Below are 25,498 nucleotides of genomic sequence, written 5' to 3' on the forward strand. Positions count from 1 at the left end.
CCATAGAAGAAAAGAAAAAAAAAAAAAAATTGGTACTCTGTTCAGTATTCTTCATCCACCAACCATTTCATCATCAAGTAATTACTGAGATTCAACAGTGTGCAAAGCTTGGGAGCGAACAGTGGTGACAGTGAGTGCAGACATGGTGCTGAATACCAGAATTATATTTTACAGTAAATATGGAACCATGGAAGTTCTTGAGCTGGAAAATGACTTTGTGCTCAGAGCTATGCTTTAGGAAGATGGATTTGATGCCGCAGTGAAACTTGGACTGAACAGGAGGATGTCTGGAGGTGGGCAACAAGCTAGGGGAGTATGAGAGCAAGCCAGGTACCTGGTCAGGAAGCCAATCAAGTTGAGCTTGGGTTATGCAGAAGGAGAGAGAGAGAGAGACACCAGTGGAAAAAATATTTCTGAGGCACAGCTAACAGGACTTGACAGCACATTAGAGGGAGAGAGAGGAGAAGAGTCACGAGGATTCTGATGTTCAGGACCTGGGAGATTTGAACAATTTCGTTCCATTACGGAAGTGAGGGATGGAAGCGGAGAAGGTGGGAGGACGAGGGGGAGGAGAAGAAGGTGCAGGAGAGGTTTGGTGGGAGAGGTGATGAGCTTGGTTTTAGTATCCTGGAATTAAAATGGCAACAGTTCATTGCACAGCATTTGGAAATGTGGGCCTGGGGCTCACAGGAGAGGTTGCAGCTGGGTTAAGTGTTGGGAGGCATCTAAATCGAAGTGGGAGGTGAACCAGGAGAGCAACCGTGTGTATATTGAAAGGCAGCCAGCACTGCAGGCAGCAGGTGTGGGACCCTAGTGTGGTATGGACAGACCCTGTGGGCTGTGAATGCTCAGGGGGATGATGGGGGCACCATGGATAGGAGCTGTCAGGGCAACTTCCTCCAGGAAGTGGGGCTGGTCCTGGGGCTGTCTTCTGCCCTCACCCATCAGGTTGTTTTTCTCCAGTTTTTTTTTTTTTTTTTTTCCATTCTTCTGTATCCCCTTCCACAACTGGGCACTATTTTTGTTTGCACTTACAGTAATCAACCCCAGTGCTTTTCTTTCCCTCCATTTGCCATCAATTTCTGAAAGAGTGGGTTAGAGTGCAGAGGAAAGAAACCATCAGGTGCAAACTTGAGTCTATCCCTTAAAGGAACTGCCTCTCTTCACAAAGCATGCTGGGCAGCAAAGACAGAATTAGAATTTCCAATTATTTCCAGCTAAGACCAAGGGGGAAAAGAATCAACAAAAATATTGTGGAGACCTGAGTGAGTTTTACCTTCCTAAGAACTCTTGTGTACTGTATGGCTTCTTTACTTGTCCAGAGAATTGGCTGCTCCAGCTTCCCTCAGTCCTCGCTCTCCTTTCCCCTCTGTTTCTCTGTATCTTTGCCTCACTAGTGTGCAAGAATACAGAAATGAGTCCAGCTTGCTCACTGGTCTAATCAGCTATTCTCATTCCCACTACACTGAGTTGTGGCTTCTCTGATGAGGAACGGGCTCCCTCTGCTCTGTGTCGTGCCCCCATACCTGTGCACACTTACACATTTGTTTAAGGGAGAGTTTGGGAGGCTCTCTCTGCCTGCTAGCTTTGCCAGGGTCGTTGAATTAAGCAGGCAATTTCCTCTCACTTTGTAAATTTTCCAGCCGTGCGGGTATGAGGAGAGTTCTTGGATTATAAATAAACAGCACTGCTCATAAATCTCAGGGTTTTTGGTTTTCCCTCCAATGGGAATAAATAGAAACCACAGATTTGTAACTTCAGAAAAAATGTGTTGGAGAAGAAGCTAATGTCTATCTATGTGTATAAATATTTCCTCCCCATTTTTCCTATGCAGAGTCCTTTTTACTGAGAATCATCTCTCTGGCTGGGTTCCATTTGTCTTTTATTGCTGCCATTTTCCAACCTGGAGGTAAACTGTTGCTTTAGGCAACATGCATATAGTGAAATGGGCTTGGCTAGATTGCACTGACCAGATGGACCTGGTGCATCTTTTCCCAGGCTGGAGATGTCAGTTCCCAGCTTTACAGGACACATGGTTCCTCATCAGTCTTGTGATGAAGGAAGTGAAGTGACATTTCTATCCTCTCCTGGAAGAAGTCCATCTTGAGCATCATGTGTGTGGACTGGAGTGCTTAGCCCATGGGTAAGCTGCAGCTTGGCCAACCTTAAACCACAGACCTTTAAGTGCATGAAGAATTGCAATCTTGGGCAGCCCTGTTGTTTGATTTTCTGCTACTAAAGCTACAGTGAATCTGGTGAGCCTACCAGCCACCAAGGACAAATGCTAGGGTAGGGTCCTCGGTTTGGGATGGTTCAGGCAAGGGGCAGCTTACCAAAGGCATAGCACAAAGTGTAAGTACAGATTTTGGTCTAAGAGGAAAGTGGAGTGTTGGTGTTAGGACAGCAATAGCAGTTGTGTGATCCAAGAGGTATGAGAGGCCATAGAAGTGATGGAGCAAGTGGGCAGAGGCCAAGGGCATGGGCAAGTCTAACCTACCACCTGTTTTGACAGTCTGAAAACTAAGAATGGTTTTCAGATTTTTATATGGTTGGAAAGACAATCAAAGTAGCCTACTGTATCATGACACCTGAAAAATTAAAGGAATTCCATTTTTAGTGTCCATAAATAAAGTTTTATTGGAACTCAGCCATGCTCATTTGTTCACGTATTATCTAAGGCTGCTTTTGTGCAATGATGGCCGAGTTGAGTAGTTGCAGCAGAGACCATATGGCCCGCAAAGCCTAAAATATTTACTATCTAGTTCTTTATAGAAAAAGTTTACTGTTGCCTGGTCTCGGGTAACAGGGACAGATTAGAATTATGAAGACCAAAGTTAGGGGAGGTGACAGGTTTAAAACTAGGTTCTGAACTCTTGGATGCTGAGTTCATTCTTTTGGGGGCTACCCATACAGTGAGGTTGGTTAGGCACAGGTCTGCTCATTTAATGTGCAAAACTGAGTCAAACACCCATCTCCTGGGGTTCTCACAGCAATGGTACTTCCAGCTTTGCTGGGCTTTGGGAGACGGGGGTTCACTCTTTCAGATGAAGAGACAAAGTTGATCTGTGGGTCAATCATTCTAGGTCCCTAACCTTTTAGAAAACAATTATCTAATAAAATAATTCACATGAAGGCATTGAACATTTAATACGTTTCCCAGGATTTTGCACTTTCCAACAATGATCTCAAGAAATGCATATCTCAAGGAATGAATATCTAAACCTGGAATTTTAGGCACTGGACAAACTGTTGGGAGACATTTTTGACATGGAGGACTTCTTATGTCACAGTATATTTATCCATTAAGAACCATTCTACTAAAATCTGTAAGATGGTTCCAAAGGCAATTCAAAGATAATTTAGGTTATTAATTTACTTTATTGAAGGGCAAAATAGTTTTCACATTGAAAATCTGTATTTTTAGCAAAGATTTCAACTTTTTGGTGTCATCCCCCTACATCCAACTTAATAACTCACTCATCCATTTTTATAGTTTGTAAATTATGGAATGTTAGAATATTTTTAGAAGTCAGTGACAGAAGCTAGAGAGAAAGCCCTATTCCATCTTTTCCTTGAGAGTGAAGAACGTAGTATGTCCTTGCAGGTGAAACAATTGTCAGGTGATCCTGGAAATGGAATGCTTTGGGACTCTGAGCAAGTCCCACTTGGGTTCCTGTGAGATGGAATGGGTGGTTTGGGGTAGTCCCACTAATGCTTGCTTTTGAGAACACATGTCCAGATATTTATTTACACCCCATGCCAACTTCTCACCCTCAGCTTGTCCAGCTCCTTTATTCTAGCAGAGCTAGAGAAAAGAGGACTGAGTCTCCTTGGTTGGACATCTGTTCTCTGGCACCATTGGGAAGCTGCTTTAGGGCATAGTGGGTTGTGGTGGCCTCTCTTTAAGATAGTTGCCAGTGTCTCTGGCTCAGTGACATCTTTTATGAGAGGCATCCTTGTGTCTGGAGAAGAATGTGAGTTCTAAATTCAGGTAGCCTGGTTTCAAATACTCACTCTGCCACTTGCCAGATATGGGAACTTCAGCCCGTCATTTGGCCTCTCTGAGCCTGGCTTATTTATCTGAAGTAATGGAATAAAAATGAAAATTTGTTGTTTTAGTTGCTGTTGGGTTGATTCTGACTCATGGTAACCTTGTGTATAACAGAATCAAATGTTGCCTGGTCCTGTACCATCTTCATGATAGTTGCTGTGTTTGAATTCGTTGTTGTGGCTGTTGTATCAGTTCAGCTCATTGAGAGTTTCCCTCACCTTTGCTGGCCTTCCACTTTATCAAACATGATGTCTTTCTCCAGTGATCGGTCCCTCTTGATGACGTGTCCAAAGTAAGTGAGTCAAAGACTTGGACGATCTTCTGTGGTCCATCGGATTCATAGACTGTTTGGCTAATTTTTGGAAGTAGATCTCCAGGCCTTTCTTCTTAGTATGCCTTAATATGGAAACTCCTCTGACCTGCCCACTGTGGGTAACCCTGCTAGTATTTGAAATGCCAGTGGCATAGCTTCTAGCATTATAGAAACACACAAGCCACCATAATACAGCAAACTAACAGATGATGATGAAGTAAAAGAGTAGAACAGAAGATTTCAAAGGGTGGCTCGAGAAGACAAAGTAAAGTATTATAATGACATGTGCAAAGACCTGGAGATAGAAAACCAGAAAGGAAGAGCACGCTCGGCATTTCTCAAGCTGAAAGAGCTGAAGAAAAAATTCAGGCCTCTAGTTCCAATATTGAAGAATTCTACAGGGAAAATATTAAACGATGCAGGAAGCATCAAAAGAAGGTGGAAGGAATACACAGAGTCACTATACCAAAAAGAATTGGTCGACATTCAACCATTTCGGGAGGTAGCATATGATCAGGAACTGACGGAGTGAAGGAGAGGAAGTTCAAGCTGCTCTGAAGGCACTGGAGGAAAAAAAAAGCTCCAGGAATTGACGGGATATCAATTGAGATGTTTCAACAAACGGATGCAGCACTGGAAGTGCCCATTCATCTGTCCCAAGAAATTTGGAAGACAGCTACCTGGCCAACCGACTGGAAGAGATCCATACTTACGCCTATTCCCAAGAAAGGCGATCCAACGGAATGTGGAAATTATCGAACAATATCATTAATATCACATGCAAGTAAAATTTTGCTGAAGATAATTCAAAAGTGACTGCAGCAGTATATATTGACAGGGAACTGCCAGAAATTCAAGCCAGATTCAGAAGGGAATTTGGAACTAGGGATATTATGGCTGATGTCAGACAGATACTGCTCGAAAGCAGAGAATACCAGAACGATGTTTACCTGTGTTTTATTGACTATGCAAAGGCATTCAACTGTGTGGATCATAACAAATTATGGATAACACTGCAAAGAATGGGAATTCCAGAACACTTTATTGTGTTCATGAGGACCCTGTACATAGATCAAGAGGTAGTCGTTTGAACAGAACAAGGGGATACTGCATGGTTTAAAGTCAGGAAAGGTGTGTGTCAGTTGTATCCTTTCACCATACCTATTCAATGTGTATGCTGAGCAAATAATCCAAGAAGCTGGGCTATATGAAGAAGAACAGGGCCTCAGGATTGGGGGAAGACTCATTAACAGCCTGTGTTATGCAGATGACACAACCTAGTTTACTGGAAGTGGAGAGGACTTGAAGCACTTACTAATGAAGATCAAAGACCACAGCCTTCAGTATGGATTACACCTCAACATAAAGGAAACAAAAATCCTCACAACTGGACCAATAAGCAACATCAGTGATAAATAGAGAAAAGGTTGAAATTGTTGAGGATTTCATTTTACTTGGATCCACAGTCAACACCCATGGAAGCAGCAGTCAAGAAATCAGATGAATTGCATTGCATTGGGCAAATCTGCAGCAAAAGACCTCTTTAAAGTGTTGAAAAGCAAAAATGTCACCTTGAAGACTAAGGTGCGCCTGACCCAAGCCATGGTATTTTCAGTCGCCTCATATGAATGTGAAAACTAGACAATGAAGGAGGAGGACCGAAGAATTGACACCTTTGAATTGTGGGTTGGTGAAGAATATTGAATATACCATGGACTACCAAAAGAATGAACAGATCTGTCTTGGAAGAAGTACAACCAGAATGCTCCTTAGAAGCCAGGATGGCAAGACTACATTTCACGTATTTTGAACATGTTATCAGAAGGGATCATTCCCTGGAGAAGCATGTCATGCTTGGTAAAGTAGAGTCAGCAAAAAAGAGGAAGACCCTCAACGAGATGGATTGACACAGTGGCTACAACAATGGGCTCAAGCATAACAATGATTGTGAGGATGGCTCAGGACTGGGCAGTGTTTTGTTCTGTTGTACATAGAGTTGCTATGAGTCGGAAATGACTCAAAGGCACCTAACAACAACAACAACAGATGGGTATCTGTTAAAATAGGTATAAAAATACCTATATTAATGTAAAGTGCCCAAAACATTTTTTTCCTTTCTATGTGGTATTCTAAGTATCTAGAATAGTGTCAGGCAAGTCATAGGCATTTCATAAATATTTGACAAGTGTCTAAAACCAACAAAGTATGGTTCCTGTACTTTTGATGAGTAAGATGTGTTTCTGGGTGTCTGAAGTGAGCTTAGAGTCTCCTTAGAGGCAAGAAGTCATTGACATGTCAGTCTGTTATCTTTTCAAAATTCTGGAACTTCAACAGTATAATCCTGTGGTAGAGCCTGGTTAGATATTAACTAAGTCTGTTTCTTCTTCGTGTAGGGCACACAGCTAGATGATGATATTTGTCAGCCTGCCTTCGTTTTTGTCCGACCATATGACAGACTTCTAGCCTCTCCATGGGAAGAGGAAGGAGGCTGGAAATGTTGGAGGCCACTTCAGGGCCTATCCAAAAACAGTTCCCACATCATCCTCTATGCTTACTCTTTCCTCAACCACTAGGTCAACTGGGAATTCCTAAGATCCAGAGGAAGGAGCCCTGGTGGTGAGCAGCACTGGGCTGCTAACCAAAAAGTTGGTGGCTTGAATCTACCCAGTGGCTCTGTAGGAGAAAGCGAACTGCCTCCGTAAAGATTACAGCCTAGAGAACCCTGTGGGGCATTTCTCCTCTGTCACGTGGGGTCACTGTGAGTCAAAATCTACTCAGTAGCACCTAACAACAACAACCACAATAAGCTCTAGAGAATTGAAGAACTATAATATGAAAGGACCCTGGGTTTCTGAATTACTGCATAGAGCAGAGCCCCGCTCTCTCCCTACCTCCCTGCAGGACCATATTGGGCTATGATGTGAGTGAGAAATACACTATCATACTGTTAAGTCACAAAATGTTGGTGGTGTTTGCCCTTGCAGTAAGCTACCTCAATCCATAAACCCCCAAAATTCATATCCAGCCCTCCTATTCCTACATTCCCTCTGTTCTCTAGCCAGAATGTGTTTTACTTTTCCCAGGATCTGCTATGTTTTTCCAGCATCTAGCATTGTGCTCCTCAAACCATATGTGCTCGCTTAGTAAATATCTGTTGATTGATTTCTGGGTCAAAGAATGAAACAGCAGCATCCTGTAAAACACAGGCATGTTTTACATTAGACAGACCTGATATTTCAGAGGGAGTGTGCATTTGAGTGTGATTCTCTACTATGGGATATAGTATACAGCTCTTAAATAGAGAATTCAGCTACCTGGCACATTAAAACTAACATTAGATTTACACACACCATTTCAGGGAGGTTCCTGGCATATAAAAGGGAAATACAGCCATATGGAGTTCTAGTGGAGTCTCTGGGTGGTACAATGGTTAATGCACTTGGCTGCTAACAGAAAGGTTGAAGGTTCGGATCCACCCAGAGATACCTCAGAAGGAAGATCTACTTCTGAAAAATCAGCTATTGAAAACCCTGCAGAGCACAGTTCTATTGTGACATCCATGGGGTTGCTAGAGTCAAAATCAACTTGACAGTAAACTTTTTTTTTTTTTTAAGTGGTCTAGAAATCTTAGAGTAACTTTGCAGATAGGCTTCGTCCAGGAGACATGGTTCCAGACCAGGAATATATGGGCTAGCAGTGAAATGTTGGAGGCTCAAAGAAATGGAGCAGCCATGCCAGATTTCCCCTTTCATAGTCAAGTGCTTAATATAGCAACAGCCTAACTCCCCCATTTTTAGAAAGCCTTACCTAACTTTTCTTTCATGTTCTTGTACATCTGAAGAATTGCATGGCCAATATGGATAACCGAGAAAATGACAGCTACTTAGCTTTCTGCTGCTTCCACAAAGTAGGTCAAGAAATGGCGGGGAAACAATCTTTGTTGGTTACAAGGGATGGGAGGGGTTGAGGGGAAACTAAATAGACAATAGATAAGTGGTAACTTTGGTGAAGGGTAAGACAGTGCACAGTATTGGGGAAGCCAGCACAAATTGTACAAGTAAACATCATGGAGGCCCCATAGACACATCCGAACTCCCTGAGGGACTGAATTGCTGGGCAGAGGGCTGTGGGGACCATGGTCTCAGGAAACATCTAGCTCAGTTGGCCTAACATGGTTACAAAGACTGTTCTACATTCTACCTTTGGTGAGTAGGGTCTGGGGTCTTAAAAGCCTGTGAGCAGCCATGTAAGAGATTCCACTGGTCTCACCCCTTCAGGAGCAAGGCAGAATGAGTGCACAGGATACAAGGAAAAGATCAGTGCACAGGACTAACAGACCACAACTACTACAGCCTCCACCGGACTGAGTCCAGTACAGCTAGATGGTGCCCGGCTACCACCACTGACTGTTCTGACAGGGATCACAACAGAGGGTCCTGGACAGAGCTGACGAAGGATATAGAACAAAATTCTAACTCACAAAAAAGACCAGATTTACTGGCCTGAAAGACTGGAGAAACCCTAAAATTATGGCCCCTGGACACCCTTTTAGCTCAGAGGTGAAGTCACTCCCGAGGTTCACTGTTCAGCGGGGGATTGGACAGCCCCATAAAACAAAACGGGACTAATGAGGCACAGCAGTCCAGGGACAAGGACTAGAAGGCAGAAGGGGACAAGAAAGCTGGTGATAGGGAACGCACGGTTGAGAAGGGACAGTGTTGACATGTCGTGGGGTTATTAACCACTGTCATTAGGCAATATGTGTACTAACTGTTTAATGAGAAACTATTTGTTCTGTAAACCTTCACCTAAAGTACAATAAAAAAAATTAAAATTAAAAAAAAAAGAAATGCAGGGGAAGTGAATTACACTCCTGGACAGAGGTTGTGCAGGGCCAGAGAGATTTATGCATCAGAGCCCCGCTGTGTACCAGGTTTTACCTGGAACCACATCCATGTTAGACTTCTGCCCCTTCCCTCTCTCACCTCCTTCTGTCCCTTTAGGTTTTTCCTGAGAGCATGCCTTCAGTAATTCATGTGCTTCTAAATTACAGACTCAGGCTCTGCTTCTAGGGAACCCAGCCTAGGATGGGTTATTTCTCAAAGTCAACCTATAATTTGCTACTGAGATGTTGGCTCCAGTCTTGTTTCTCTCAGTGACAACACGATTCTCTTAGGCACTCAGGTGGATCTTTAAGTCGTCTTTTACTGTTCTTTGCTCCATGCCCAGTTAACAGTTTATGCTTCTCCTCTCTGTCCCTCTTTCATTTCTGACGGCCTATTGTCATCCAGGCTCATGAGATGGATCCCTAATAAGTTCCCCTCTAGGAGAATGTGCCACACCAATCCATCACATATACCGTCAACAGATTAATTTTTCCATGTTCCTACCCTGTTCAAGAAACTTTGGGGCCCCTATTGCTTGTAAGATAAAGTTTAAGACCTTTAGAAGATATTCAAGACTTTCCATGTTAGTCTTATTCTATTTACCTAATCTTACTCCCTCTTAAACGCTCTTGTAAAAATGTTCAATGTCCCGTTCAGGTCTGGTCAATCTCCTTAATTATCTTTAAAAAACATCATTCATTTTTCAGGTTCTGAGACTTTGGACGTACTTTTTGCCTTCCTTTGGCCTCCCAATACTTAACCCTAACTTCAAAGCCCATCTCTTCCATGAAGTGCTCCTTCTTTTTTTCTGAGCTCCTCTAACACTAGTCATCGTCATCATTATTGATGTCATTATCATCATCATCACATAATGGCTAGGGTTTATTAAGAGCCTATAATATGCCAGGCATTGTGATCCATGCTTTATATGCATTTTCTCTTTTGGTTCTCAAACAGACATGTGAGATATTTAATTTAGATGGCTTGACCCATTTTACAGATGAGAAAACTGAAGTTTAAAGAGGTTAAATGACCTGCCCAAGATCACCAGCTCATAAGGGGTGGAGCCAGGTCTTGAAACCAGTCTCTGATTCCAAAACCTGTGTTCTTAACCATTCTGCTATTCTACCCCATTTGGTATAACTTCTTCCTACTCATTTAATCCTTATTCATCTACTTTTTCAAAATGGTGATTGAGTTCCTACAATGTGCCAGGCAGTGGACACTAGGAGCTTAGTGGGGTTCTTGTCCTCACAGAGTTTTTATTTAATAGCATTTTTGAACTCCCTTTCTAGTCATCATCTCCCTTCTCAAGCTGCTCAGCCAACTTCAATCACTCCAGGAGAGACTATATCAAAATCTCACCCATGTGCTCTATCATCTTGCCTGTTGGACCATTTCTTAGTGGTCCAGGTGTTGGGTTTAAAATACCATGTTTCAGCCTTTGGCTGTCAGGACTCACTCATGTCTTGCTTTCTAGCTTTTAATGAGAGGTGGTCCTGTCTCCCCAAGAATATATGATGCTTTCTGATGGTGTTCCCTCAGTGTCTAGCTTAGATGATCCATAAACTGAAAGACCATTGGGAAGCTGAATATTTATTCCAGAGACACTGCCTTTGCTCAGGCAGTTTCTACAGGATCCCATTCAACCCTCAGTGGTGACAGATCTTCATCTTTTGGGCATAGATATAAATTTTTGGAAGCATCCAGCAGCCATTTGGAACTTGATCAGATGCAGATTGTTGGGTATGGCAGGGATTTTTGAGGTTATTGATTTCAACTCTCTCCTTTTATAGAGGAAGAAAATAAATGTGAAGCATTATCTTGGGTTGGAAACAAGGAGTATCTGTAACAATAAGACTCTGGAAACCCAACAGGCCAGAACTTATGGGACTTGCTGTATGCTTGAGTTTTGAGCTACTTGAGACAGTTGGTAGCATCGTGTTTCTGCCAGGCCTGGTGTTTGTTAGCCAGCTGAGAGACACTCTGTTCACTACTGGGGCTCTGGCTCCTCTCGGCTACTTGACTTGCCCCATCGAGCACTATCTTTCCTCTGTGGAAGCAACCATCTCAGTAAAGGTGCTGAATTCCAGTGACTATGAGAGGACATTGGCATGGGGAGTGTCTGTGTATGTTGAGGGGAGTGGGCTGAGGGCAGGGTGACTCCCAGAGCCAATGCCCCTGCAAGCTCTTGCATGGATTGGCAATGAATGTCTTTTCGTGAAAACAGCTGTCTTTTCTTTCCAGTGATGCTTCTGGCCTGGGCTTCTGCAGTCTCTATGTTCCAAAGACCCCAGATCCAGGTATCTGAAATAAAATAATTTTTTGTTCATTAGTCACGTTTCTTGAACTATAGGAAATCCTTGTCCTTTGTTCATGAAGCCATTCCGGTCTTCCATTGGGGAGATAAAAAATGGTGGTAAGATGATTCTCCAGAAAGAATGAAAGTGTGTAAGGACCTAAGCTGATCTTTGCACTGTGCTTTATGTGACTTCTCATTGAGTCCTCCCAACAATGCCGTGTAGAGGCAATTAGTATGCCCATGTTAGAGATGGGGAAACTGAGACCAGAAAGAATAGGTAATGTACCTAATGTCACATTGCTAAACCCATTGTTGATGGGTCTATTCTGACTCATAATGGCCCTATAGAACAGAGCAGAACTATCACACAGGGTTTCTAAGGCTGTAAATCTTTACCAAAGCACACTGCCACACCGTTCTCCGGAGGAGCTTTTGGTGGGTTTGAACTGCTGGCCTTTCAGGTAGCAGCTGAGCACTTAACCTCTGCATCACCAGGGCGGTGATCATTGCTAGTAAGTGAAAGAACAGGGATTTTTACTCCAAACTCTGCTTTTAAACACTCGTAGTGCTTCCTAGTAGGAAATGCCTATGAGGGTCCCTGGAAGGATAAGTGAGTGAACCCCCTACCATGTGAAACTTTGCGAAGCAAAATGATCAGTTACCACTGCTTAAATAGAAGGCCCAGCGCTGAAATAGAGCACATGGGATTTGGAATCAGATGACCTGGGTTCAGGTTCCAGCATTGTCATTTACTCACTCACTTAACCTCTCTGAGCCTCTGTTTCCTCATTTTTATGACAAAGATAAAATGCCTATGGCAAAGGGTCAGTGTGAGAAGTAAATGAAATATTTCAAGAGAAAGTGTTTTGTATAAAGCAATATGCAAATGTCGGTTACTTAAATGCCACAGTGATTTAGGGTGGCGATCTTCCGAGAACTCAATTACTGAGTCCAAATATGTGTCAAAGTCTTGCTCCCTGACCTCAAGGAGCTTATAGTTTTGGTAGATCTAAGACACTATGAAAATCAGAGGGTATAGGCCAAATTGTGCTGCAGGGATGTAAAAGCAATAGAAAATCAGAAAAAGAAAAGATCATTCCAGGGCAGGGGAGATGAGAGGGATTTGCAGTAGTCGGAGGCTGGAGTTGCACTTTAAAGGGTCTGGCAAACAGGAACATTTGAGTGATAGGAGATTTGCAAGAAGCCTATAGGCTTTTTAAAGAATAGGCTCTTTGTAAGTTGCAGTCCTCTTGACCCCTAGTAGTTGTTTGGACTAGAGCAGTAGCTTTTAAAGTGTGGTCCGGGGATCCTTGGAGGGTCCCCGAGACCCTTTCAGGGGACAAATGAGGTCAAAATTATTTTCTAATAATAATAAAACATTATTTGTCTTTTTAACTTTTATGCTCTTATAATTGTACAGTGGAGTTTTCTAGCAGTGTCATGATGTGTTTGATATTAGAATAGAATGCAGAAGATGCTATGAGACTCCAGCGGTCTTCAGTTAAGACATTAAAGAGCTTTGCTAATAAAAGGTGAAACAATGCCACTCTTCACACTAAGCTGTATTTGTTTTGGAAATTGTAGTCGTTTTAATAAAATCATGCTATTTACATTAACATTTAATGGGTTTGTTGTTATTTCTTAATGAATTAATAAATAAATATAAAGTTTTCTGAGTTAATTTCTAATATAGTATGTATCAGTAGGTATGTTGTTGCCGGTAGCTGCCATCGAGTTAGCCTCTGACGCGTTGTGATCCCATGTGTGTAACGCATGTGGATTAAAGCTCTTGAGGACCTTAATAACTGTTAAACATATGAAGAGATCCTGAGTCATAAAAGTTTGAGAACTACTGTCTTGTAGACATGGTATTCTGGTATTAAGACATGCCAAAGACCTCACATTTTTTTATTATGTTTTGGTGCCAATGTATATGTCCTTTTGGTATCTTAAAACACTGTGTCCAGCATCTTCAAAATGATAATGCCTGATGTTGACAAGTATGGAGTAAAGCTGACATTTCTATACATTGCTAGTGGAAGTGCAGATCGACTGGAATATTGCTGTAAGACATTTTATAAAAAGAGCTTTAATGCTAATTTTTACCCTTTGAACTGGTAATTACACTTACATCAATTTATTCCAAGGAAACAAAGATACATACAAAGATTTATGTACAACAATACACATTAAAGTTACTTAATGTAAAAATTTGGCCAGAAACTGACCAATATAGAGAAGACAGAGTAAATTATACATTCTTACATTGGAACGTTGTAAGGCTTTTAAAATGATGTTTTTAAAGAATATTTAATGACATGGAAAAATACTTACAATGTTATATTAAAATGAAAAATCAGAACACCCAATTGTATTCAAAGAATGGCACCCAAATTTTGTAAACACACGCTATAGAGAAAAAACACACACACCAAAATGTTAACTGAGTTTTTCTCTGTATAGTGTGACTGTGATTGATGGTGGTTGCACATTCTTCTTTTCTATATTTTAAAATAGTTCTATCCTACATTTACAGTACATTTAAAAGACCCTAGAGTGTGATATTTGTTTATTCCCAGGCTATGGGGACTAATCTACTGAGCTAGTCGGTCACCTGGCGTTCAGGGGAGTTTTGCCTCAGATCTCGAAGGGGGCATTTCTCTGTAGACCACAGTGATGGTTTAAGAAGAATACTCTATGACTTAAGAACAAACCCAAATTCTAGCGAATTGCTTTTTCTTGCTTAGAAAACCTGAGATTGTTTTTTCATGGCCTGATCTATAGTTAAGAGCGTTTGGAGTATCAGAATGTGGAGTCCGACTGGGCAATTGTTTAAAGAAATGTTGTGCTTCTGGCACAGTGCAGCGCGCATGGCAATCATTCAAGAATTCTTTTAAAAGAAGAGAAGACTGAGACTTCAGATTTCCAACACAACTGGGGATGATGGGGTGACTGTGGCATAAGGGGAGGTGTAATTCACTCCTTGGTATCTGGGAATTTCATCTTCTTCTCTCCTGGGTTGGGAGTTATCAGGTGTTGGAAGACTAGTCTTCTTTAACTCCCTGGATGGCAAGTAGGATAACTGATAGAACTGGCCCAGATGAAGACAAATCTGCTTTCATATTAATATCTCTTTTCACAGTAGAACATTTTCACATCAGAGGGAATCTGTTTGAAATCAGCTATCTCAATCCCTGGAACACATTTGCACAGTTTGAGTAGCTACCCCGCATGACATTATTCAAAGTGCTTTAGGGGCTAAAAGAGACATGCCAGACAGTCAGAGAACTTCATTCTACCTGGAGAAAGAGGCCCAATACACAGAAAGTTAAAGAATGACATACAACAACAGCAGAAGAGAAGAGATGTATGTCCCTAGGGAGCAGAGACAGTGCTCCCTCAGAGGGGTGCAGGTACTGAGTGCAAGGAAACCAGAGACAGGGAGATGAGAGGCTTCATGGAGGAGGGTAGCAGCAAAAGGAGACACTCTTTCCTCTACAGTGTTGACTGTTCCTGGGAGCAATAAACCAGTTGCCGTTAAGTCAACTCAGACTCATGGAAACCCCGTGTGTGTCAGAGTAGAACTATACTCCATAGGGTTTTCAATGCCTGATTTTTCAGAAGAAGATTGCCAGGACTGTCTTCTGAGGTTCTTCTGGGTGGACTTGAACTGCCAACTTTTCAGTTAGCAGCCAAGCCTGTTAGCTGTTTGCACCACCCAGGGGCTAGAGTCGCATTAATTTGTAAATAATCAGTGCATTGAGTGCCTACCATTTGCAAAGCATTGCATTCATCACTGAGAATAAAAAGATTTAAAAACTAATGGGATGCAGACTTCAGGGTCATTATGAGTTGCAACTGACTCAATGGCAATGGGTTTTCGGGTTTTAAACTAGGGAGATGGTCTTAAGGCTCTCTATCATTAACATTTCTCCATTAGGCGGCCGTACATTTTATCTTGGGAGTTTCTGGGTGGTGTACAGACAGATATAATTGCATACACGTCACAGGGCCTCAACCGGCTGCATGTAATTTTAAAAGGAAATGGTAAACATCTACTCTCCAGACAGCTGCTTGCTAGAACTGTCCAGAACCTTCTAGTTTGGGCCTCATTATCTTTTTCCCCAGGAAAACTTAGTGAAAATAGAAGTTGAGTCCGTTTTCCCTAGACTTTAATTTACTAGTGTTGGCCACCTGCTGGAGGCTATCTTTGATTATGTATAGCAACCCCTTCATCTTCCCATGCGCCTTTTGGTAGCTTCTTGCTGATACGGTGGGAATGAGATGGTGCTAACCTGTCCGCTGGTGGTTATGTAAGTATAACTCAGCTGCTGTTTGCCCACAATCGTACAAGACAGTTTTCTCCTGAGACGATGATATTGTTGGTCTCTCGGGGAGCCACTCAACAATTGACAGTGATGTGGACTGCCTGATATTAGGGCTACTTAGGCTTCACAATAGTCCTATGAAGGAGATATCTATATTTCCATTGAGCAGATATGAAAACAGAGACTTACACAATTAGACTGAGGTTCCTCAGGCTGGATATAATCCCAAATCTACTTGACTGTGAAATGTACCCTCTTGTGATTACCCTGGGCTGCTTTGCTGAATATAAATGCTTATCTATAGTTGAGTGCCTCTACAGGTGTGCCTGTGATCTGATCTGCAGGGTAACTGCTCAGTCAGGAATCACTTTATTGCTATTATCCTTAAGTATATGAGTGATACGTGGATAACGTTGCTCTAAAATACAACCTTACAAATAAACTAAAGTCCCTGTAGCCTGCTCCTTTCCAGATCCCTCCCCAGAGGTAGCGTTTATCATCAGTTATTTGTGTTTTCCTCTCAGCACTTTTTATGCATTTGTGTTCACATCAAGGAATCTAACGGAAATACATTGTCTTGTTGTGTCTGGGTATACTGGTGGTGTGTTTTACATATTATTGCTCAGCTGCCCTTTTTCATTTGGTAATATGTCTTGGAGACGTTTCCAGATCAATACCTAGTTGTTGTTGTTAGTTGCCGTTGAGTTGGTTCTGACTCATGGTGACCTTATGGTTAACAGAACAGAACATTGCCCGGTCCTGCACCATCTTCATGATTGTTGTAGCTATTGTGTCAATCCATCTCATGGAATTTTCTCTGACACTCTACTAAACACGATGTCCTTTTCTAGTAATCGGTCTTTCCTGATGACATGTCCAAAGTAAGTCAGCCAAAATCTTGCCGTCTTCAGTGCTAAGGAACATTCTAGTTCTATTTCTTCTAAGGCTGATTTGTTCATTCTTCTGGCAGTCTATGGTATCTTCAGCATTCTTCACCAACACCACAATTTGAATGAATCAGTTCTTCCGTCTTCAGTACTTAGAGATATACTGTATTCTTCAATAGTGCTATATATTATGTGTACACATATGTGTGTATGTATGTGTATATATACATAACACACCATATTTTATTCCCGCAGATGACTGTCATTCCATTATGTTCATATGAACAAAGCTGCAGTGAATCATGGGAGGTCATGGCTTCTTGGGGGTCTGCTGTTGATCTAGATCAGCTTTCTTTTCTTTGGAGGGCTACTTTGCTCCTCTCACTTGTATGTCACAAACAGCCTTCTTGGCTGATAGCATTGGGATCCTTTGACATTTTGAATCCCCACAGTTCAACAGTCCTGTTGTTGGAACTGAGGTTCAGTGACATGAAGTGCTTACTCTGCCAGAAAGACCAAGGATCTGGATATTTGGCTAATCTCAGACACCCCAATCTTCTCTCCTAGAGGAGATGCATGCCGGGATGGTGCTGCTGTTGGGTTTACATTTTATCTAATCTAAACCACCAATTCTGCATGATTCTGGCCTTCAAAGTCAGCTAACCACTGTTTTCTGCATTTGGAACCCAGTGATGGCTCTCATTCAAATGGCTGGGGCAGGAGGAGATAGAGATGAATTAATTATCCTGCATCATTATGCCTCTTTTTGTGAGATTAAGGAGTCAGAGTATGAGAAGAGGTCACCAAGAGCTTTGGGAACCTCTGCCTTGGCATCAGGGAAATGCTCGGTCAGCCTGCTTGTGGTTTTCCTGAAGCGGAGGGTTTATACCCAGTTGGAGAGTGAAGCTATTTAAATCACTCGCTTTTGGCTTGAAGTCTTAAATTAGTTATCTGGCTGATTGTTTGTAGTCAAGCTGGCCTCCTACTGTTGCAAAGATACAAATTAAAGTGGCTTTGGGCATTGGCTCTAAGATGAGGAGTGGAACAGACCAGAGGGGATTTGTCATTTGTTTTCCCATTTCTATCGTGAAGCTCCGCTGGACAGCCATTGGTCTGGAGCTGTGCTGTGGAAGATTCTGACCCTGACCTTGGAATGGGCTGTGGTTCACCAAACATCCGAGAAGCTAATTTCCTATGGATTTTGATTGTTGACTCTCCTCAGTGCATCTCAGCAGAATGCACTCAGGGGGAATGGCTGGTGGTACTTCCCAAGGCCTAGCACTTTGAAGCATGGTTCAGTTTTTTGATTACCCAGGCAGCTGGACCATATTGTACTTTCATGATGGCAAATCGGAAACAGTCCCCAAAGATCCTTTCACGATTTATTAGGTGTTCATGTGCCTCATCCCCAATTAAGTGTAAGGAGGATAAATCAAGGAAATGAAAATAAAGTGATTGTCCTCGAGGAAAATGCAATCTGGAGTATTCATATCAATGCTAGCCATGTGCATTTATGAAACAAGGGCTTTTATCAGATGCTAGGCTAGGTATCTTCCTACTGTTTATTGAACCCTCAAAACAACAGCCCTGCTATCTGAGCTGAGGTCCAGAGAAGAGAGGAGGTCACACAGCTAGTTCTTCTAGTTCTTGGTCTAGTTGTCTTTGTACTACTCCCATCTTTTTACTCAAGGTCCCTTGGTGGCATCAATGGTTTGCGCTTGACTACTTTTTTTTTTTAAGACAATAGTTAGCATTTACTTGAATGCTAATGTGCCGGGCAGCACGTTAAGTACTTTATATACAGAGCTAATTGAATTCACACAGCCACCCACCATTTTACAGAGGAGCCTGACAGGTGAGGCGACTTTCCCAAGATTACACAGCCGGTGGTATGGAGAGTTAGGACTAAAATCCAGGTGTGTCTACCGCTAAAGCCCAGGCTGTTAATAAGTGAATTAAACCATCAAACCACTTTGCAACAGCAAGTTAATACAAAGGGAGGTCTCTCTAGAAACAGTTCCTCATTTATAAAATGAGTTAGGTGTGATCATCTTTAAGTTGGATCTGATTATGTCCATCTCTAAAATTCTATGATCCCACTTACTAAACTGCGTATCACTGGGCCTGTTTTCAGAAACCACCACAAAAGTATAATGGTGTATTTGTGCCAAGCACCTCAAATACTCTGTAACTTCCAAATCTTTCCAACAGGAACTGACACATTAGCCATTTTCAGTGTTCACTAATTTGACTACTAACGTAAAGGTTGGCGGTTTGAGCCCACTCAGCATTGCTGTGGAAGAAAGTCTTGGTAATCTGCCTCCGTAAAGATTACAGCCAAGAAAACTCTATGGAGGACAGTTCTACTCTGTAACACATGGGGTCTCCATGAGTTGGAATCGACTTGACGTTAACAGGCTTGGTTTTGATTGTTAAATCTTCCTACTTAGAGCTATATTCTTCACTTATGAAGATTCAAAAGATGTTTAAGATGTGACTTTTATAAAGAAGCATTTAGCAATTGCTGAAAAGAGGAAAAGCACATATACATATTGAGAGGATAAATAGGGTACTCCTAGGTAGTGTTGATAGAAATGTGGAGCGGGGTATGGGCTGGTGTTGTTGGAAAATCTCTACAATGTCATTAGTATTGGAGTTGGAAATCAAAAAGTAGCAATCGGGACAATTGCCAAGCATAAACTCATTGGGCCATCCTCACAATCCTAACACATAACCAAACCCTTTGTCATCGAGTTGATTCTGACCCACAGTGACCCTATAGTAGAGAGATACTTGTTGAGAAGTTAGTCAAACAAAAATATGTAAACAACCAGTTGTCATAGTTTATTTTCCTTTTTGCAAACTTTTTTTTTTTTTTTTTACTCCTTTCTTAATATTTATCTATTATGTGCTAGGCATTTGGTTAAGAAAGGAGTAAAACAAAATTTAAAAAAATTGCAAATATGAAAAGGCACTATTGTGACTGGTTGTTTGCTGATTTAGGTTATATTGTGCAGAATGGAGTCCACTGAGAAGAAGATGAGAGAATATGAAAATCAAGGGGTAAAAGGCCTTGTGATTTCCTGTTCCCAAGTTCTGTAGAACTCAGGGGCGAAGAAGAGAGGGAAATAGAAGATGGTGGTAAATGAGGTGAAAGCGCCAGCTGGATAAGGAAAGCAGAGTGCCCACCCGGTCCAGAACATCTAGTGAGAAGGGGCAGAGTGCCTCCCGAGAGCTCTCACCTCTGGCAGGAACGTGGCCTGGAGTGGGGGTGTTCAGTTACAGCTCAGTTCTGCTGGGAGGCTGACTTGGCTGCATTGGCTGAAAATTTTTCTCTTCTGTTCTTTTACTTTCAGAATAGCAGTCCATACGCTTGTAGCCACTAGCCTTTTCCCCAGGAGCTCACTAGAGGAGAGGGAGTTTGATGGGTGGACAAAATATATACCCTATCCACACTTCAACTCCTGTAATTGTCAGTGCAAGAGTGGCCCTAGGGAATAATCAGGGGTATGGCATGTTGTGCTGAGGTGGTGGGGCCTTTCCAGAATGGACTGGCCCACACCGAGGTCTTTAGGTCTGTGGGGATGGGACAAGAGCTCAGTCAACAGTTGGAGGGCTCAGATTAGGGGTCAGGGTCCTGGCATACACCCGTCTATCTCTAGGAGATTGAAGAGGGAGGAAGCCTGGTCTGCCAGTCACAGTTAGATACCTGGAAAGTAGCGCAAGTGATGGGTAAATGGGAGGCCCAGCCAGACAAATGAGTACGCCCTTGAGCTAGCTGTGGAGCCAGGGAGCAGGTGGCCTACAGTGATGCGAATGGGGAAACAAGTGCTGACTGGGTTTTAAAGGCTCTGGAATTTAGGACTTCGGAGCCAGAGATGGCTGGGACCAGAAGGGCAAGGAGCGAGGGACTCAGGCCCTGGGAATTAAGCACAACCAGTTACTAGACCTGGAGACTAAGGGAGGTTCTCTGGAGTTACAGCCTTCTTGGAGTAAATGCTGTTAGTAATCAACAAGTAGAAGTAATGCATACAGTTGTTGTTGGGTGCCATCGAGTCAATTTTGACTCAGTGATCCCATGTGACAGAGTAGAACTGCCCTCTAGGGTTTTTGTCTGTAATAGAAGCAGATCACCAGGTCTTTCTGCTGGGGGGGGCCACTGGGTGAATTTGAACCGCCAACTTTTAGTTAGCAGCTGAGTGCTTAACCACTGTGCCACCAGAGCTGTGACCTAGTAATTCCACATCAAGACAATGTTTTCTTTATATATGCACAAGGAGCTGTGTATAAGAATTTCTTGTTCATTGCAGTGTTGTTTATAATAGCAAATAAAAAAATTATCAGTGGTTGGAAAGATAAATAGACAGTGCTTTATTCATAGACCAAAAATGCTATACAGTGGTTAAAATGGATGAATTATGGCTAGGTGAGTCAATATGGATAAACCTCAAAAACTGAATATTGGGTAAAGCTAGCAAGTTGCAGAAGATATATCCTGTAGGATGACATTTATGTAAATGTAAAAACACTCAAAAAGGTTACGTGTTGTTCACGAACACAAACAGTTATTAAATCTAATGGTGAGAATATGATTGGTATCTCATTCTGCTTTTCTGAGTACTGGAAATCATTCATAAACAAGAAAGAAAGAGAGGAAGGCGGGAGACAGGCAAACAGACACACACATAGGGAGCTGGGGTGGCCTCAGCCAAGGCGCAGAAGCTGGATGCCCTGGACGGTGCATGGCTCTCTTGTTGCCCTACAGGTTAGCTCTGTGGACTGAGCAATTCAGAATGCCACAGAGCACCAGGGGGCAGTTCAGTGGGGCCCAGGCACAATGCCAGGCCCACAGTGTATGTGTGTGTGTGTGTGATGGCTCCAGCTTTCTGAGCATTTCAGTTTTATGAGCCTTGTGTCAAGATTTGGGAGGCTAGCTTTAAAACTGGTGAGATGAGACTGGCTTCTTCAAGTGACCTCGCAGGCAGATGTCTGGAGTCATAAGGTAGAGACATGGCTTGCTTTCCTGTAAAAGTGAGTTCTTCAGGGACAGCTGTCTCTGGCAATGGGGGTGAGAACTCTGCCATCTGCCTCTCTCCTCAGGCAAAAGTGGGCCCCTGAATGCTGTGGTCAACCCTGTGTGCAGCGTCCATGCTGGAGAGGACAGAGTCAAGGGCACCTTTGGTTCTGCAGACTCAGTGGCTCCCTGAGGTGTCTTCAGTGAGTGTGGCTTGTTTCTGCCAGCCTGAGTGAGCAGGAACTGCCAGAGGCATGGAGGAAGCTGAAATGTGGACAGTCTCCTTTGTTGGGAAGTCCCTACTCTCAGCAGCCACTTTTGCAAAATGGCAAAGTCAGTGTGAATCTGTCGTGGAGCTTGCAGAAAGAGCGACTACGTGTGATGCTGAGCACACTCCCTTTGATGAGGGCTGTTTAGATTCTAGAAGGAACTTTGTTGTGACATCAGTCATGCCAGGAGCCCTGAGAATTTACCTCTTATGAGTAAGATGCTTGCTATATATAGTGTGAGGAAAAGTTGCTAGTTGGAAAAAAGCTTAACAGTGTGTTGGTGAGATAATAAGATTTAAGGTCCAGAAGGGGCCTTATGAGTATCTGAATTAAACCCCTTGTGTTAATGATGGAAGGGGCTTAGAGTAGTGACTTGCCAAGGGTAACACACTGAGGATATTTCAGAATCAGTTCTAGGGTCTAGATTTCCAGACTTCCAAGTTCAGTGTTCTTTCCCCATACTGTGCTGCCTTTATGCCTTCAAGAGTGTAGAATCAAGATGTAATTTATTCTATAAAGTGCTTTATTAGGATTAGTAAAAGCATGCAGCTGACAGCCTCTAGAGATCATGGGCCATCTCCTACCTTCCCTGGGTAAGACAGGAGCTCAGGGTGATTGGGCATTTAAACCTTAATGCTTGGACGAGTGAACTGTAGATCCTTCCCTGGCACCAGACATTGCTAGACCTTACCAATCTGTGCCAATTGTGCCAGCATCCAAAGGGTCAAGTATATTTTCTAGGTATATCTGTGTTGTGTTGCCACTAGAGGTTAGCAATTGGTCAAGAACTTGTGAGTAGGTCTGAGCAAGTTTATTCATTCATTCATTTTCACAGATAAAGGCAAAGCTAAACAATAAAAAAATCAATATATTCAGCACTTGCTTTGTGCAAGACCTTGGGGCTGTTATAAGAAATGGTTCTTGCCCTTAGAAAGTTACAGTCAAGGAAGCAGTCCCAGGGTAAATAGTGTGACTAAAACAATGGGATAAATGCTAAAATAGAAATACGTGTAAGGTGCTATGAGAACACAAAGGAAGTTATGATTCATTTCCTCCGGGGAAAGTTGGAAGGAGAGTGATACTGGAGCTGAAGAGAAGCTTACCAAGTAGAGGAAATGGGCTGGAGAGTTCAGGCAGAGGGAAGGATTTGTGCAGATGTGTAGGGCAGTGAAAAGGCTGGACATGGTCAGGCAAGTTTAGTGTGGTTGGAGAGAAAGGGGCAGGGAAGGAAGTGGCTCAAAACAGGTCCAGTAAGGGAGTTGAAGCCAGATTTTACAACACTAAGTTTGGGAGATATGACATTTAAGATTGTGTGTCAACTTGACTGGGCCACAATTCTCAGTGTTTTGGCAGTCGTATAATGTCGTGATCACTTCCCTGATGAGAGTTGATATGTGATCATCACCCCCACGATGGGATCTGCTGCAAGTATCCAGTCAGTTGAAGGGGAATTTCCTCGGGCATGTGGCCTGCATCCGAATATAAGTGGATGTTCTGGCTTTTGCTGGTTTTGGATCCTGCAGCTGGCTCCTGTTCATCTGACCTCTAGTTCTTGGGAATTGAGCTAGCAGCTTATCTGCAGTCTTGCCTGCCAATCTTGGGATTCATCGATCTTCACAGCCTGTGAGCAAGAGCCCTGATCTCCAACCTGCCAATCTTGGGTTTGCCAGCCCCTGTAGCTACATGAATCAGGAAAAGCCTTGCGGTCTTGCCTGCCTATCTTGGGATTCACCGATCTTCACAGCCTGTGAGCAGGAGCCCTGCTCTCTGACCTGCTGATCTTTGGTTCACTAGCCCCTGTGGCTACGTGAATCAGGAGAAGCCTCTATCCTGATCCATGGACTTGGGACGTTCCAGCCTCTACAACCAGATGATCCATTTCCTTGATATAAATCTCTGTCTATATATTTATACACTTTACTGGTTTTGCTTCTCTAGAGAACCCAGCCTAAGACAGGAGATAAAACTCTCCTGTGTGCAGGCAGTGGGTAATGACAACCAGGGAATGACATGGACAGACCTGGGTGGTAGAAATCTAACCTGAACGCAGCATGGAGGATGGTTAGAAGAAGCATGGAGGATGGGGGAGAAGACTGGAAGAAGCACGTCCATTTGGGACTGGTGTAAAACCGCTGAAGCCTGAGCCAAGGCATTGGAGCGGAGATGGGAGACCAGGGATCTAAATTATTTAAGAGATGGAATCATTAAGTCTTGGAGATGGGAATGGTTCAAGAGATGAGGGCAAAGAGAAGGATTGGGAGTGATTTTCAGAGCTTCTGCCTTTTCTGCCTAAGGTAGACTGCAGACAATATAAGAAGTCAGTTTTGTGGGGACTGATTATTAAAGTTGCCATAACTGATGACCATGTGGAACATGTAGCCCAAGGAAGGATTTGAAATGTTTGTTTAGTCAGTAAACATGCTACATGTGGTTATGTGCAAGGCCCTGCTTTGCACTGGGGGAGAAAGAAGTGGACACCTTTTAGTTTAGTTTTATTTATTTAGTCTCTGCATTTCAGTGTACCTGACATCCTTTTAGAAGGTTTGGCATGTGTTAAATTTTTGCATCCTCACAAATGCTTTGGGAGATTAAATGATCCCCATTTTCAGTTAAGAAAGAGGTTAAGTGACTTGCACATAGTCATGTAGCTGGGAGCTACAGATCTAGGAATCAAACGGAGATCTTTCTCGCCCAAATTTCATGTTTTTTCCTCTCACTATAGTGGCCTCTAAAGTTCCTTGTCCTTAAGGAGCTTACATTGTGGCTGGGGAGATAGAACATCAAGAAATTAATCATGACAATATCAAAAGAGTTAGAAAAGAAGCGTGGATGGTGTGCCTTGGGTGCATAATGAAGGAGGCATTTGCTCTCCTGCAGAGGAGAAGTGAGTGGTAGGAGGGAGGAGGGCTGGTGAAGGCTGATCAGAGGAGAGGAGGGAGGAATTTAAGCTGGGCTTGGGGAAGAGGTATTTTCTAGTTTAAAATGGGTAGTGGGGATAACTCTTAAAAAAGTTTTACTTCTAGGTTTGCAAAGTTAAGCTGTGGGCCAGGGCAGGAGCAGATTAGAGTTAGAACTTAGGTAGAGGCTCAAAGAAAAGGCAGGGACAGGTGGTTACTAGGGCATCATGATGCCAAAGACAAGGAGAGATACAGAGCCAGAGTTGGGAACTGAACTGAGATTTGAGGCTGAATGCAGGGAAGGTGAGGCCGGCTGACCACAGAGGAAGTAAGTTGACCTCTGTTTCCTTTTAAGGCTGAGTAGAAGTCTCTGGAGACCAGCTAAGGAGGTTCATGACAGGAAGAGGGGCCAAAAACTTGATGTTACTGGTGGTCCAAAAAGGGAGGAGGTGTATTGAGGGTAGCGTGGGGGCATTAGGTGAACAGTGTGGCAGGGAGGTTGGCTACTTGAATCACACTGTTTGGCACCCTCTCTCTCCTCCACCATTGGA

At 42.9% G+C, this 25,498-nt stretch overlaps 1 protein-coding gene across 1 annotated transcript in view; it reads left to right on the forward strand.

Annotated features, from left to right (window-relative positions):
- SORCS3 (sortilin related VPS10 domain containing receptor 3) overlaps nt 1-25,498 on the forward strand; it is a 665,571-nt gene that overhangs the window by 265,807 nt on the left and 374,266 nt on the right. The window lies entirely within an intron of this gene.

This window comes from Trichechus manatus, unplaced genomic scaffold (genome assembly GCF_000243295.1).
Source record: "Trichechus manatus latirostris isolate Lorelei unplaced genomic scaffold, TriManLat1.0 scaffold00007, whole genome shotgun sequence".
In the NCBI taxonomy this organism is placed as follows: Eukaryota; Metazoa; Chordata; class Mammalia; order Sirenia; family Trichechidae; genus Trichechus; species Trichechus manatus.